The sequence below is a fragment of the Triticum aestivum genome, chromosome 5D (genome assembly GCF_018294505.1).
Source record: "Triticum aestivum cultivar Chinese Spring chromosome 5D, IWGSC CS RefSeq v2.1, whole genome shotgun sequence".
NCBI classification, from domain to species: Eukaryota; Viridiplantae; Streptophyta; class Magnoliopsida; order Poales; family Poaceae; genus Triticum; species Triticum aestivum.
This window is the reverse complement of record NC_057808.1, coordinates 477,981,205-477,996,049: the sequence shown is the minus strand read 5'-3', so window position 1 is coordinate 477,996,049 and position 14,845 is coordinate 477,981,205.

The following is a 14,845-nucleotide window of genomic DNA, read 5'->3' as shown; positions in this document are numbered from 1 at the left end:
CACATCCGAATCATAGACAGGACGAGGGCCGACGGGGGCGGATACCAAAACCATCGCACTATGTAATAAGAAGGAATAATAAAAGTAACAAAATTAGACAAGTAACTATCTAAAGTAAGAATTTTTTCCTTTCAGAAAGAAGATAAGAACAAGAGGCTCACCACGGTGGTGCTGGCGACGAGATCGGCGCGGGCGATCGACGGCGGTGAAGACGGGGACGGGACGTGACGGACCGCTAAACCTAGACAAATCTCGGGGAAAATGGAGCTCGGAGGTCGAGTTTCGAGAGGAGAAAGATTAACTAGTGTGGCTCAGACATTTCATCGAACACCTCATGTGCATAGGAGGTGAGCTAGAGCACCCAAATGCCCTCCCCTCGCCGGCCAGAAAAAACAGAGCACTGTGGAGTGCTCTGCTGTGGCGATGGGGTATATATAGGGAACTATTTGGTCCCGGTTCGTGGCACCAACCGGGACTAAAGGCCTTTGGTCCCGGTTGGTGCCACGAACCGGGACCAATGCCCCCTTTAGTCCCGGTTGGTGGCACCAACCGGGACCAAAGGCCTTGTGCTGCCCCGCGTCAAAAGTTTAGTCCCACCTCGCTAGTTGAGAGGGCTCGAGAGTGGTTTATAAGCGCTGCTGCGCCCACCCTCTCGAGCTCCTCTCAACTGCAGGCTTTCGGGCCTAACCGTTCTCTTTGCCTGTGGGGCCTACTGGGCCTTCTGCGGGCCTGAATCCTGGCCCACGGATGGGTTTCAAGTCGTATTCAGGCCGTGGTGGCCCAGTAGGTGGCATAATTTTTTTCTCTGTTTTTTGTTTTCTCTTTTGCTTTATTTGTTTTGTTTTGTTTCTACTTACAACAAAAAACTTATTTATTTTATTTCTAATTACTTATGTATTTTACTTTAATTATTTTATTTTTATTTATTTTACTGCTGCTATTTTTATTTATTTTACTGCTGCTATTTTTATTTAATTTATTAAGGTTTATTTATTTTAGTTACTATAGTTTATTTTATTTTATTTTATTAAGGTTTATTTATTTTTATTTACTATAAAAAATGAACATAGATGCGCCTATAGAGAAAATTCAACCTAAATTCATAATAAATTTCTATGAAATTCAAAGAAATTTACTGTGAATTTAGGTCAAATTCCCTGTATAAGGGCATCTATTTTCACTTTGAGAGGAGCTCAACAAGGCAGAGAGGGACGGGCTTATAAACTGGTGTGAGCGCCCTTCGGTTGGCGAGGTGGGACTAAACACTGGCCGCAACTAGGACCAACCCTTTAGTCCCGGTTTGTGGTATGAACCGGGACTAAAGGGTGGTGGGCCAGGAGCGTGGCCCATTGGTCCCGGTTTGTCCCACCAACCGGGACCAATGCCCCCACGAGGCCCGGCAGGCCCCTGGCCGCACGAACCGGGACCAATGCTCACATTATTCCCGGTTCGTGACTGAACCGGGACTAATGTGAATATTGCCCTGTGACCAAAGCCCAGTTTTCTACTAGTGATAGGGCTTAAACTAAAGTTGCCATGTGGCAATTTTAGTTTGTAGACCATGGCAATTTTAGTATTTGATGATGGCAACTCCAGTACTTTGACCATGAAAATTATTTTTTGTATGAACCATGGCAATTTTACGTGCATGTATCATGGCAATTTTAGTTTATGGTTCATGGCAAGTCTAGTTTCTTAATTCCCCGTTTTATAAATGTCAAAATTTACTTTTAAATGTAGAAGAAAATAGCTGAAACATATGATGGCAACTTCAGTGTAAACACCATGCCAATTCATATGCAATAGACATGGCAACTTTTAATAAAAAAATTCATCAAAACATATCAACATGGGATCTAGTTTCGAAGATCTCGTCGCGAGAGATTTAATGGTGAAAACGAATCTTTAATCAGATTTTTGTTTAAGAGATAAAACATTTTAAAAACTGAAAATCCAAAAAGATTCCTACATGCATGCATGCGATGCCGTGGCAATCTGTTTGCATTAGAGACGTGTGCTGTGTCTCCTTTCCTGCCACACGTGTGGCAGTTATCGACGTTCAAAAATAATCGCCACTGCTGCTTCATCATACTACTAGATGTTTTGTTATAGTATAAATTTCCTACCAGCTCCGATTCGGGTAACCCAAAGGGCAAAGGCCAAAACTAAACTATAGCTATGGCCTCCTATCTTCGTGGGATCTACAGTATATACGTACTATGCCACTTATGAAATGGGAGTACAAAGAAATGTTTGACCTGAATTTTACCATATCCATCCCATGGATCACAGCTCAGAGCCTGGTCGTGCGGCGAGGAGGGCCAAGCAGGCGGCTACAGCGACTGGAGCCTGGTCGTGCTGCAACGACGGCCGGTGTAAGTGGGGTGTGTATCATAATTCATAAAGGTGTTGCTCGGGCAGTCGCTGGTCTCAAGTCATTTTCTCCTTCTTCTTCTCTTCTTTTCACGTGAAAGGATCTGGAGGCTTTTGACTTGTGCAGGGGCCGAGGAAAGCCGGCAAACGCCATCAACTCTCCGCGGCGCACACCAACGCACTCCATCGAGCTGCGCTTTATCCTTATCGCTTTGACCTTGCTTGCTTCCATGCTCCTATGACCTATCTGGTCCCAAGACTTTTCATGCTATTGCATTGGGCTGGCCATAATAGGATAACATAAGTAGTATCATGTACTTGGACTTGCAAACATGCTTATGTGGCAGGCAATTAAAGAAGAGAGAGATGGTTATAGTAACGTAGGTAGATACCGTAATAAATGTGATACTACTATGTGTCATGCATGGCAATAAATGAGACCACCTATGATACTAATCTATGATACTATGCACTATAGAGGTAGTAATATAGAGTAATAACATATGCATGTTGCTAGTCTAAGTTACTCCCCACTATGACCAGCCTTACTAGTAGGCGCGAGATCACCGACAGCGTGTTTGGCAGTTTGAGGGAAGGGGCATGGGAATTTTTAAGGAGGAGTTGGTTGAGGGATTAGACATGGGAAGTGGACTATTAGTCCCATTCCCACGTTTGGTGTGGGATGGGAGTTAGTCATGGGAATTTGACAGAAAATTACATTCCTCTGTTTGGTTCGGGGGTGTGGGAATGGGAGTTATTCATGAGACAGTTGAGTATGCACAAAACTATACAGCCTTGGGCCTTTTGTCAAGGTTTGCAATGCAACATCTGGCAAAATAAAATGATGGGCAGTACAGAAGCTATCAAAACTGGATACAAACAGATTATCCCCTGCGTTGCAACTATGTTGCATAGTGAGATATTAAATGTATTGCTTGTAGAGAAAGTTCCCAATTTAACCAGAATATTGTATGAACCGAGAAGCTATGCCATTCTGAATAGAAAAATAGGACGAGTGTACAGCTTAATGTTGCCGCCATTGCAATTCATAACCACCGAATTATGTTAAACTGAATGCTTGCAAGATTTGTATTTATACAGCAAACTACATTTCTCCAGGAGAGTTGCAAGGTAATGTGGTATTTATATAGCAAACAACAGCTTGTATAGGAGAAGACAATGTACAGATAAATTGGCAAGAATCAAATATTGTTACTGATGAGTTTTCAAGCAAATGAGTAGTCCCGAGCTAAAAAATTAAACTACCAATCTAGAACAGTAAATCTGGATATTCACTTATTTTTTGGCCGCCTAGAGCTCCTGACTAACAAACGCCACTTTGTAATCACCACGTAGTTGGATGAAAAGTTCGGTCTTTCCAGCATCACCGCCAATGACACGAACATCCATGACAACCTCTTCAGTACTAGGACCTTTAAGATTTTGGAGAATATCAGGTAACTTGGTTCTGTTGGCTGATGTTTGCTCATGAACTTCTGCTTCATGCATGCATAAATGCCCTCTATAAACCATTCATGGTTTTAGCATTCTCCTGCTCTGCTTCCAAGAACTTTGCAATTGTATTGGACACACTTATAAACTCAAGTGCATCATCATTAGGCATTCAAATACATGAATCAAATGGATACTTATTTCATAATGGTATATTGAATTATTAGCAAATGAAACTGATTGTGATATTGATAATCCCTGACCTAAAAACTAATGCACATGCAAATTGCCTAATTGTTGCAATTGAACTATTAATTTATTACCAATCCCGGTGTCTCAATGAGAATAATTTTTTCATCAAAGTAAATGCTTACGCATGCGCAAGACCATAAGGTGCAGTATGAATTAGACTACTCTTTTTTCAGTTCACATGTACTCTCAAGACCGAAATAGAATCAGTTTTGCAGATAATAAAGCTGCAGATCTTTCAAGGCCAATCAGGTACACAGCCACAACAGCAAGCCAGCCAAGCAAGAGTGTTAATTTCGCCTAACATATCAGTACGTATTATATTTTATCCACTGACTATTCACAACCGTGTTCTAGTATATTTCTAATAACATTCAGATGCTAAGCAGGACAAATAAAGAAGGAGAGCGATAAATCTGAACATATTTCTGAAGATACAAATGAATTAGGTGAGACGTACCTCTTGTTCTTTGCTTGAGATCTGCAGTACTGTATGCCTTAATTAAACAACACATGAACAAAGAAATTTAGACAAGAAATTCGAGTAGTAAAAGAAGAACGGGATTACCTCAGCTCTCTTCGCCCCTGCCGTTGCTGACCGCGAGGTGGTTAGGGCTCGTAATATTGTGGGGGAAATAACGATGCCGCACTGGGGGCTTATTTAGCTTGCGATTTCCCGCGCATTAGCAAAGACTTTCGCGCATTTTTCTGGTTTCCATGGCTTATAAAGCGTGAGCAACGAACATGTCGATAGCTTTTCTTTTCTCTCTTCCCATTCCCTCGCTCAATTACCAGCCCCCCCCCCCCCACCCCCACGGGAAGATATAAGGGAGAATTGGACCCCGTAACTCCCTTTCCTCTTCCCTCTTTAATTCCCCTGCCCTCCAGTCAAACTACGGACTTCAAGTCCCACACCCCCCTAATTCCCATTCCCTAATACTAACTCCCCCGAAACAAACACGCTGTGAGAGAAAAGGCACTGTGGCATGAATCGAGCCACATTAACACATTCTCTCTCTCGTGCGCCGACACCGTTGACAATTGTGGTAGTACTGCTTCTGGGCGTATACTAATGGTACGTGAGGCTTAGAGGCACACAGGCTCACCAAGTGGGATAGTAGTATTATTTGTAGACCAAAGGACCAAAGTGAACTTGGGATTGACAATTTAGAAATAAAGAATAGATGTCTGCTAAGTAAATGGTTGTACTCCAATGATTCACCTTTTGGTTGAGACCGAAGGCATAGATTTTGCGTAATAAGTATACCTGCAATATAAAACCCCAATGATTCACCTTTCTGTAACGGTTTAATGAGGACGAAAGCAACCTTCTTCCATAGGACGAAGGTCATCATTGGAAACGGGTAATTCCACTAGATTCTGGAAGGATACATGGCTAGGGGAGACACCTTTAGCCACACAATATTTGTCTCTTTATAATATTGTACAGCGTAAAGAGGCTTATGTTGCTACAGTATTACAGTCCGTCCCACTAAACATCCAGTTCAGGAGGTCCTTAGTAGGAGACCGCTGGAAAGCATGGCTACACGTGCGGAGGTTGATAGACATTCACCTCTCTGATGTGACAGACTCAATTCACTGGAAACTATCTGTAAATGGAGTTTTCTCGGTGAAATCTATGTATTCAGACCTAATTGATTCTGGTCCAATTCCGGAGTAATTGTATATTTGGAAAATTAAAGTACCTCTAAGAATCAAGTTCTTCATGTGGTTTGTTCACAAGGAGATGATTTTGACTAAGGATAACTTGACAAAGCGAAGATGGGAGGGTAGTAAACGTTGTTGATTTTGTGATCAGCATGAAACTATTCAACACCTCTTTCTCAATTGTCCTCTCGTCAATTTTTTATGGTGTTCGATTCATATAGCCTTTAATGTCAGCCCTTCAAATAGTATTAACACATTATTTGGGACGTGGCTAAATGGAGTGAAGACAAATACTGCGAGACATATTCGGATAAGAGTATGTGTATTACCTTGGACTATATGAAACTGCAGAAATGATATGATTTTTTAACAGACAGACTCTTATAATTTTTTTGCAGGTTATATACAGGGCCACTGTTTGGATCCATACGTGGTCGTTACTCACTCTGCTGGAAGCCCACTAGTAGAAAATAGGGCTTTCGTTCGGGCCTGGCCAGCCCATTAGTCCCGGTTCCGCACGAACCGGGACCCATGGGGTGCATTAGTCCCGGTTCGTGAGCCCAGGGGGCCGGCCGGGCCACGTGGGCCACTGGTCCCGGTTCGTCTGGACCTTTTGGTCCCGGTTCAACGCACGAACCGGGACCAATGCGCCTCGCCCTTGGCCCATGACCATTAGTCCCGGTTTGTGCCACAAACCGGGACTAAAGGGTTGGCCCTCGTTGCGGCCAGAGTTTAGTCCCACCTCGCCAACCGAAGGGCGCTCACACCGGTTTATAAGCCCGTCCCTCTCTGCCTTGTTGAGCTCCTCTCAAAATGAAAATAGATGCCCTTATACAGGGAATTTGACCTAAATTCATAGTCAGTTTCTCTAAAATTCATAGAAATTTATTATGAATTTAGGTTGAATTTTCTCTATAGGCGCATCTATGCTCATTTTTTTATGTTGGGGTTGGCGATCTTTACAGACTTTTTGTGTGTTGAATATGCACCATTCAAAATCAGTCTCTGCTTTGAATGGTTCATTTTGAACACATAAAAAGTCTGGAGTTTAAATAAGTTCAAGAAAATGAAATCCCTTTGTAACAGATGAGTTTTCATCCAAAACCCTGATACTTCGAAAGAGATTGTCCATTTTGTTCACGAAGTGCATCCACCTTTTGCCGGGACCCTCTCAACTTTCTTGCACATGCTATGTGGATGAAATGATGATACCATGCCAACTTTCAACCTTTTCAGAGTTCATTTGAAATGCTTTTCAATTTTATGGTCTTATAGCTCAAAATAATTAGTAAATGCATGAAAAATAACAAATGAAGTCAGAAAGGATTGAAAAATGATGATGTGGCTTTGAATGGTGCATTTTGAACACACAAAAAGTCAGGAGTTCAAATAAGTTTTAAAAAATGAAATCCCTTTGTAACAGACGAGTTTCCGTATGAAATCCTGATACTTTGAAAGAGATTGTCCGTTTTGTACACGAAGTGCATCCAGTTTTTGCCGTAACCCTCTCAACTTTCTTGCACATGCTATGTGGATGAAATGATGATACCATGCCAACTTTCAACCTTTTCAGAGTTCATTTGAAATGCTTTTCAATTTTAGGGTCTTATAGCTCAAAATAATTACTAAATGCATGAAAAATAACAAATGAAGTCAGAAAGGATTGAAAAATGATGATGTGGCTTTGAATGGTGCATTTTGAACACACAAAAAGTCAGGAGTTCAAATAAGTTTTAAAAAATGAAATCCCTTTGTAACAGACGAGTTTCCGTATGAAATCCTGATACTTTGAAAGAGATTGTCCGTTTTGTACACGAAGTGCATCTAGTTTTTGCCGTAACCCTCTCAACTTTCTTGCACATGCTATGTGGATGAAATGATGATACCATGCCAACTTTCATTTAAAATGCTTTTCAATTTTAGGGTCTTATAGCTCAAAATAATTAGTAAATGCATGAAAAATAACAAATAAAATAAATAAGTAATTAGAAACAAAATAATATAAACTTTATTAAAATATATAACTAAAAAAATAAAATAAACTTTAATAAAATTTATGAAACTAAAATCAACAAAGTATTTTCTGTTCAAAATATTATAAGAAACCTCTAGTATTATTGAAACTAAAATCATATAAAATTGATGCAACTAAAATTATCGAAGTATTTTCTGTTCAAAATCATTAAAAGCAAAAGGAATTTTCATAAAGAACTTTTTTGATAGAAACTTTAATAGCAAAAAGAATTATCATAAAGTAAAAAATAAAAAAGTAATTAGAAACAAAATAAAATAAAATAAATAAGTATTTTGTTGTAAGTAGAAACAAAATAAAATAAATAAAGCGAAAAAGAAAACAAAATAACTGGGAAAAAATAAAAAAATGCCACCTACTTGGCCACCACGGCCTGAATACGACTAGAAACCCATCCATGGGCCAGGATTCAGGCCCGCAGAAGGCCCACAGGCATAGCAGTGCAAGATTAGGCCGAGAGGCCTGCAGTTCAGAGGAGTTCAATGGAGCTGGCGGGGCAGGGCTTATAAACAGGTCATGCCGCTCCTCGGCTAGCGAGGTGGGACTAAACATCCCACCGCACCGCGGCTTTGGCAGGCACAGGACATTGGTCCCGGTTGGTGCCACGAACCGGGACCAATGCCCCCCTTTGGTCCCGGTTGGTGGCACCAACCGGAACCAATGCCCAACCTTTAGTCCCGGTTGGTGCCACGAATCGGGACCAAAGCCCTCTGTTTCCCGCCCTTTGGGCTGCTGAAAAGAGGCCTTTGTTCCCGGTTGGTGGTACCAACCGGGACCAAAGAGGGGCATTTGTCCCGGTCCTTGACAAGAACGGGGACTAAAGCTTCATGTATATAAGGCACACTTGTGAAAATTTTGGTTTGCATCTTGCAGTTCGCCCCCGACGACGAGCGCGGAGAGGACGCCGCCAGGCTGCCGGACGCCGTCGCCGTCGCCCCCGCCCCGGAGCCCACGCCGACGCCGTCGCCGTCCGCCGCCCCCGCCGTCGCCGTCGCCCCCGCCCCGGAGCCCACGCCGACGCCGTCCGCCGCCCACGCCGTCGCCGTCGCCCGTGCCCTGCTCCGCGCGCCCGCCCGGATCCTCTGCACGCCGACGCCGTCCGCCGCCCCCACCGTCGCCGTCGCCGTCGCCGCCCCCGCCGTCGCCCTAGCCGGCCGGCCCCGCTGTGAGCCGCCGCCGCCCCGAATCCTTTTTTTCATTTTTTTTGTATATGTATTTTTTCCATGTATATATACTAGTAAGTGTTTAATAAAATTAGTTAGATTAGTTGAATTAGATGTTTTTCCATGTATTTTAGATTAGTTGAATTAGATGTTTTTTTGTCAATTTATGTATATATATGTGCATATTTAGAAAAAAAATTGTGTTGAACTAGTTAAATATAATAGAACTAGTTAAACAAGTTTATTTTTAGTAAGTGCTTAGTAGTTGAACTAGTTGATTTAATAAAACTACTTTATTTTACTATAGAAGTAGTTTATTTTAGTAAGTACTACTTTATTTTATTTATAGTAAGTGCTTAATTAGTAGTTGAACTAGTTGATTTAATAAAACTACTTTATTTTACTATATATAGAAGTAGTTTATTTTTAGTAAGAACTACTTTATTTTATTTATTTATAGTAAGTGCTTAGTAGTTGAACTAGTTGAACTACTTTATTTTAGCAAGAAAATTAATAGAACTAGTTTATTTTTTTAGTTCAAGCAATTAATCCCGCATCGACGTCGACGATGCCTATCCCGCATCCTCGTCGTCGACTCGGCGGAGGAGGCCGGCTTGATCAGAGGGGCCATGTCCGGGACTGGGCTCCGCCGGGCTGGTTTTGGGAGGTGCTACCTTCCGGTGGGCGTAGGTTGGTGAGGAGCCAGCCCGTCGTTGACCCGATCCTTGTTTGGTGGCGGTCGCGTGGGCCAGTGACGGTGCCGAGGCTTCCGGACACCGCGGAGGTGGTACGTCACCGTGTCAGCGAGGAGGACCAGCACGTCCGTCGCTACATGGTTGCGTTGGAGGGCAGGTTCGACAATACCTGGCAGGTTCTTCAGGGATCTCACTGGAGCTATGATCCTGTGATGGTTCCGTCCCTTTGGGTGTCCACCGCCCGCGCCGATACCCGTCGGGCGCTACTGTTCTAGCTGTACTAGCGATGCTATATGTATGATAGTATTCGAGGTGTATTAGTGATAATATTCGACGATGTACGGACGCATGGAGATGATGTAGTTTTGCTTATAATTGAATGCATCCTAATTTGAATACTACTTTATTTTGTGATTTGATTTTGCTTATTGAATGCTCAAAGTGGAAAACTACTCCTACTTTGAATGCTAAAATTGGAGAGCACTATGCAAGGCGTATGCATATGATTAGTTGATAGCTTATAGGGTTTTTGTTTTCGCAGAAATCTAGGAGCCCCCGGCCCCTCCATCATCCCCGCCGTCGTCCCCGTCACCGCCCCCTCCGACATCGAGGTGAGACTAGCCAAATCCTCTTTTAGAAAGATAATTAAACGATATTTCGGGTTGACTGTAAGTCTGTCGAGTCTCCACCATATATGAGAGGACGAAGAATCCCGACTGTTGTCGTGGGGGTAGCTTCTCCTTCGTTCCCGTGTGCTAGACAATTTGGTGTAATGCACTCGAGAACGAAAGGAGGAGCTACCATACCATCACCGACGGTCGCAAATGTCAGAGAGGAATCAGTGAGGGAGAGTTCCACCATATATATATGAGAGGACGAAGAATCCCGACTGTTGTCGTGGGGGTCGCTTCTCCTTTGTTCCCGTGTGCTAGACATTTTGGTGTAATGCACTCGGGGACAAATGGAGGAGCGACCATCACCAACGGTCGAATGTATACACCACGTGAGCTGAGAGTTTTCAAGAAAAGACTCGACAAACCGATAGTCAACCCGTGATGAATAATAATGATCTAACTTAGGTTTTTTAGTACATATATTTAATTGTAGACGTTTAATATTTGAATTATGAACATAGGAAATGTCGTACTCGGACGACGAAAGTCTCCCGGGGAGTGCGACTGGTGCCACGACGACCGAGGTCAGTGCGACAGGCCTCACCTGGACGAAGATCGGCGCTTCAGTATTAAGCTGGAGGAGACCTTCGATGTTGAAACGGTACGCAACGACGACAAGTGTTATTTTTTCATAATTAAGCACGACTTCAACTATTTCAACGTGTACTTTTCATCTTTTACAATTCGGCTAGCTTATCCCATGCCATGCAAGACGCTACGTCTTGGAGAGGATGGGTTTTGAAGACCATGAAAGTATGGAAACAAAGAAAATTCACCTAAGGACCCATCATGATATAGATTTTGAAGTAAATCTGTATAATTCTGAGAGCGTAACCCATTTTGGTTGCAAAAATTGGGAAGCATTTTGCAAGATGTATGGTTTTGATGAGGGTATGCTTGTCACCATGGATCTTGGTGATCCTGACATCGAGCAAGACAATATGGACATTTGGGTCCTTGTTGATACGCCTCCAATTCTACCGCTATGTGAGTTTCTCAAACATAGTTATTAGCTAATTTATATTGTTCATTTCAAAATAGTTGACAGCTTATTTCATTGACAGCTTATTTTGATTGTTCAAACAATGTGCGGAACATGGTAGACAGAACCTACTACACCGATGGCTCTGAGTTAACTTATAAGGAGAAAACTCATTTGGTCGGATTTTGTACTGATCTTGAGAATTACAATATCTATTGTAAAACTCCTCCACATTATGGTCAATACGTGCCACTAGTGCACGTGTTGAACTACGGTAACTACTATGGAGATACCCTGGTAAGATTTCTTACTATTACGACATCCGTGCATCTTTTGCATACTTCTAAAACTAGTACATCATTGCTAACTATGAAGTTATTACTATGCTTTTCAACAGATAATCCCAGAGGATTGTGTGCCTCATTTGATATATCAGAATGGTAGGCTTGATGTTTTGAACATACAACCAGGTCATCCTACGAATCTCAACTGTCCATACTGGATTTCTAAAAAAAGTGGAGACATGCAAATCAAAGAATGGAAAAAATGTATGGACAGTCGCAAGGAGGTTCTTGGAAGCAAAAGGAAGCGAAGCGCAAGAATTGGAGACAGGATGATCTCCATTCTCCATAATGGAGAGTCAGGGTCTATATTGTTTTATGCTATTTTATCTTAAAGAGGGTATTTCGGTCCTACCTAATAGTGATGATCATGTGCTAAGAACAATTAAGTAGGGTTGGTTCGATGACTATGAGGATGATGATCGTATGACTGGTTATTAATAACGAGAAGTTGTATGATGATGATTATTGGACTTGTTATTATATATGATGATGCATGATGCGTGCATGAAGAGTTATTATATATCAGCGGGTGAAATGAACATGGATTGGATTGAAGTGAAGGCAACATGCATGTGGTGCATGTTAAAAGTATTACTTTCCAGATGCACCACATGTTGCCTTCACTTCAATCTAAGCCATGTTTAGGCATAGCAGTACGTAGCGTTGGTAAACCAACCACGGAGATATAAGAGAGGACACTTCTCTCTAATAGCTACCTAATAATAACCTAAATTATCCCCCAAAACCCCTAAATCAGCCCCTTTCAAAACAAAACAAAAAAACCTCAGCTCCAGCCAGATGCTGACGCGTGGATGCTTATTGGTCCCGGCTGGTGTCACCAACCGGGATCAAAGGCCCCCCGGCCTGGACTGGCCGCAGCGGCCACGTGGAAGCCCATCTGTCCCGGTTCGTGTAAGAATCGGGACTAAAGGGTTAGGGCATTAGTAACGACCCTTTAGTCCCGGTTCAAGAACCGGGACAAAAGGCCTTTACCAACCGGGACAATAGGCCCTTTTTCTACTAGTGGCCAGAGAGTTTTTGGCTATTGGGTGTATCCGGTGGGAGATGATAGCCCTGGGTATTTACAACCGGTTTGAACGGCGGTCCAATAATAATCTACGTGTTTAGTCATCTCGTCCTATTTTCCTCAACTTTTATCTTCATTTTATTTTTATTTAGCTTCGTGTGAGCTTGTACTGAACCACATACCTTTTGAAATTTTGCTTAGTAATATGGTTGCATGCATCAATCTAATGCAGAGGAGGCCGGGGTGGCCTTTCTTTTTTAATAATAATAATAATAATAATAATAATAATAATAATAATAAATTGATGATAGTGTTCCCGTCTCTCTATCGCTCTCTCTTTTGTGAACAATCACTGCTGTTTCCGTCTAAGTCTTCCTTGTTGTTAAAAAGAAATGAAAAGATAAGTATCGGTGCAAGATGATCTAGTGGGGCGGAAACCTTTGAGGACCTGAAAACGATCGAGGCCGTGGCCCCTGGCTGGCTAAAAGGCTAAGCCATGGACCGAGCATACCGAATCGGAGGCCATCCGCGCGACAGGGACACGAGCGCGGGGCACACGGCACCGATCTTCACCAGATCTTGCTTCTTTTCCCCTGCGCTGCGCTGGACATATGATTCACGGATTCCACGCCCGGCTCCATCGGTCGGTTGCAGATCTCTGGCGATGTCTACGCCCTCGGTGCGGTGGCGGTGCGACGGCGAGCGAGTCGACCGCGACGTCGGTCCATGACTTGCTGCCGGTACTCCAAGCTGCAACTTGCAGGACGGAGGAGATGGTTGGATGCTTGGATTCCATCACACGGACAGATGGGAATCCCTGCCAGTGCCCACCACCCGACGTCGACCACTGCCACAAAATCTAGCGAGTCTTCTGACTCGGAGCTGACTGGACTCGGCACATATTATTGCCCACGTGCATCTCTCTCTTAAGCAGAATCTCCCAGGTTAACCCCCTTTGCACTTAATCAAACAGAAATATAGCAGTTCCGGAGTTTAAACAGGGGACAGTAAAGAAGGGAAGGCGAGTTGAACGCACTGCTAGTAAACCTATTGTATACGCCCGATATCGTAACATACACTATGGGGCGAAAACCTAGACAGCGCCGGAACAAAAGAGACTGGGCTTATTACAAGCCAGAGAACGTAATAGGAAAGTCTCAAACTTTCAGCCAGCCCACATCCGGGTTACTTAAACCAAATGTACAAGCATAGCCTCCAAAAGAATCTACATCAGTGAGTCGCAGAGACTTCACTCTCCTTCGATAGCCTCTGGGCCGCCTCGCAAATCCTCATTAAGTTCAGTGTGTTGGATCGAAGAAGCTCTGCTTCGGTCCGGAGTACCTTCTCGTCCCCCTCCTTCCGAAGACCTGCCTAGTACGTAAGAAAAACGCAAGCAGAGAAGATTATCTCAAAAGGGGTCTTTATCATTTTGTGCTCGAAGGTAAAAGCTCGGTTTCGAGCATTCCATATTTCCCATGTAACCGTCGGGGCAATAGTCTATAATTTTTTCCCCACTAGGCAAAAAACATAGCACCGGGAATAATGTTGCCAACGATTATTAGGACATAAATCAGTACCCAGAACAACCCCAGCAGTTCTCTGGATAACATGAGCAACCAAGCACATAAAGAAAAGATGCTAAGAAGACTCAACGTCTTTGTGAAAAGAGCAACAAGGATTAACAGGCCACTTCCTTTGCTTCATGACCGGCCTTGTCAAAACAGCATTTTGGAACATTTGCCATAGAAAATTTGAATTTTCAAAGGCAACTTCGCATCCCAAATCCACTTGTAGCTACATCCACTAAGAGGTTTCTCTAACCATCTATACATGGACTTAGTCGAATACTTAGCACTCTTATTGAGGTCCCAGCACACAGTGTCACCTTGAGCACTGAGCTACAGGTTATCAAGACAAGTTATAACTTCTTGCCACTGGCAGGAAAACTCACGACTCAATCTTCTTTTTAAAAGGGTATTTGTGTTGATACGACTAACTTGGCTGACAGTACAATCCTGATCAGTACAAATATCGAAAGGCTGGGGGAATTTTCATCCAAGGGAACTTGTCCATTTAGGGAATCTTTCTAAAGCCTAGCAATATCACCGAATCTAACATGAATTTTCCTCCCAGGCATATATAGATTTTTAAATTCCAAAATAGCTTTCCAACAAGGAGAGTCGGAA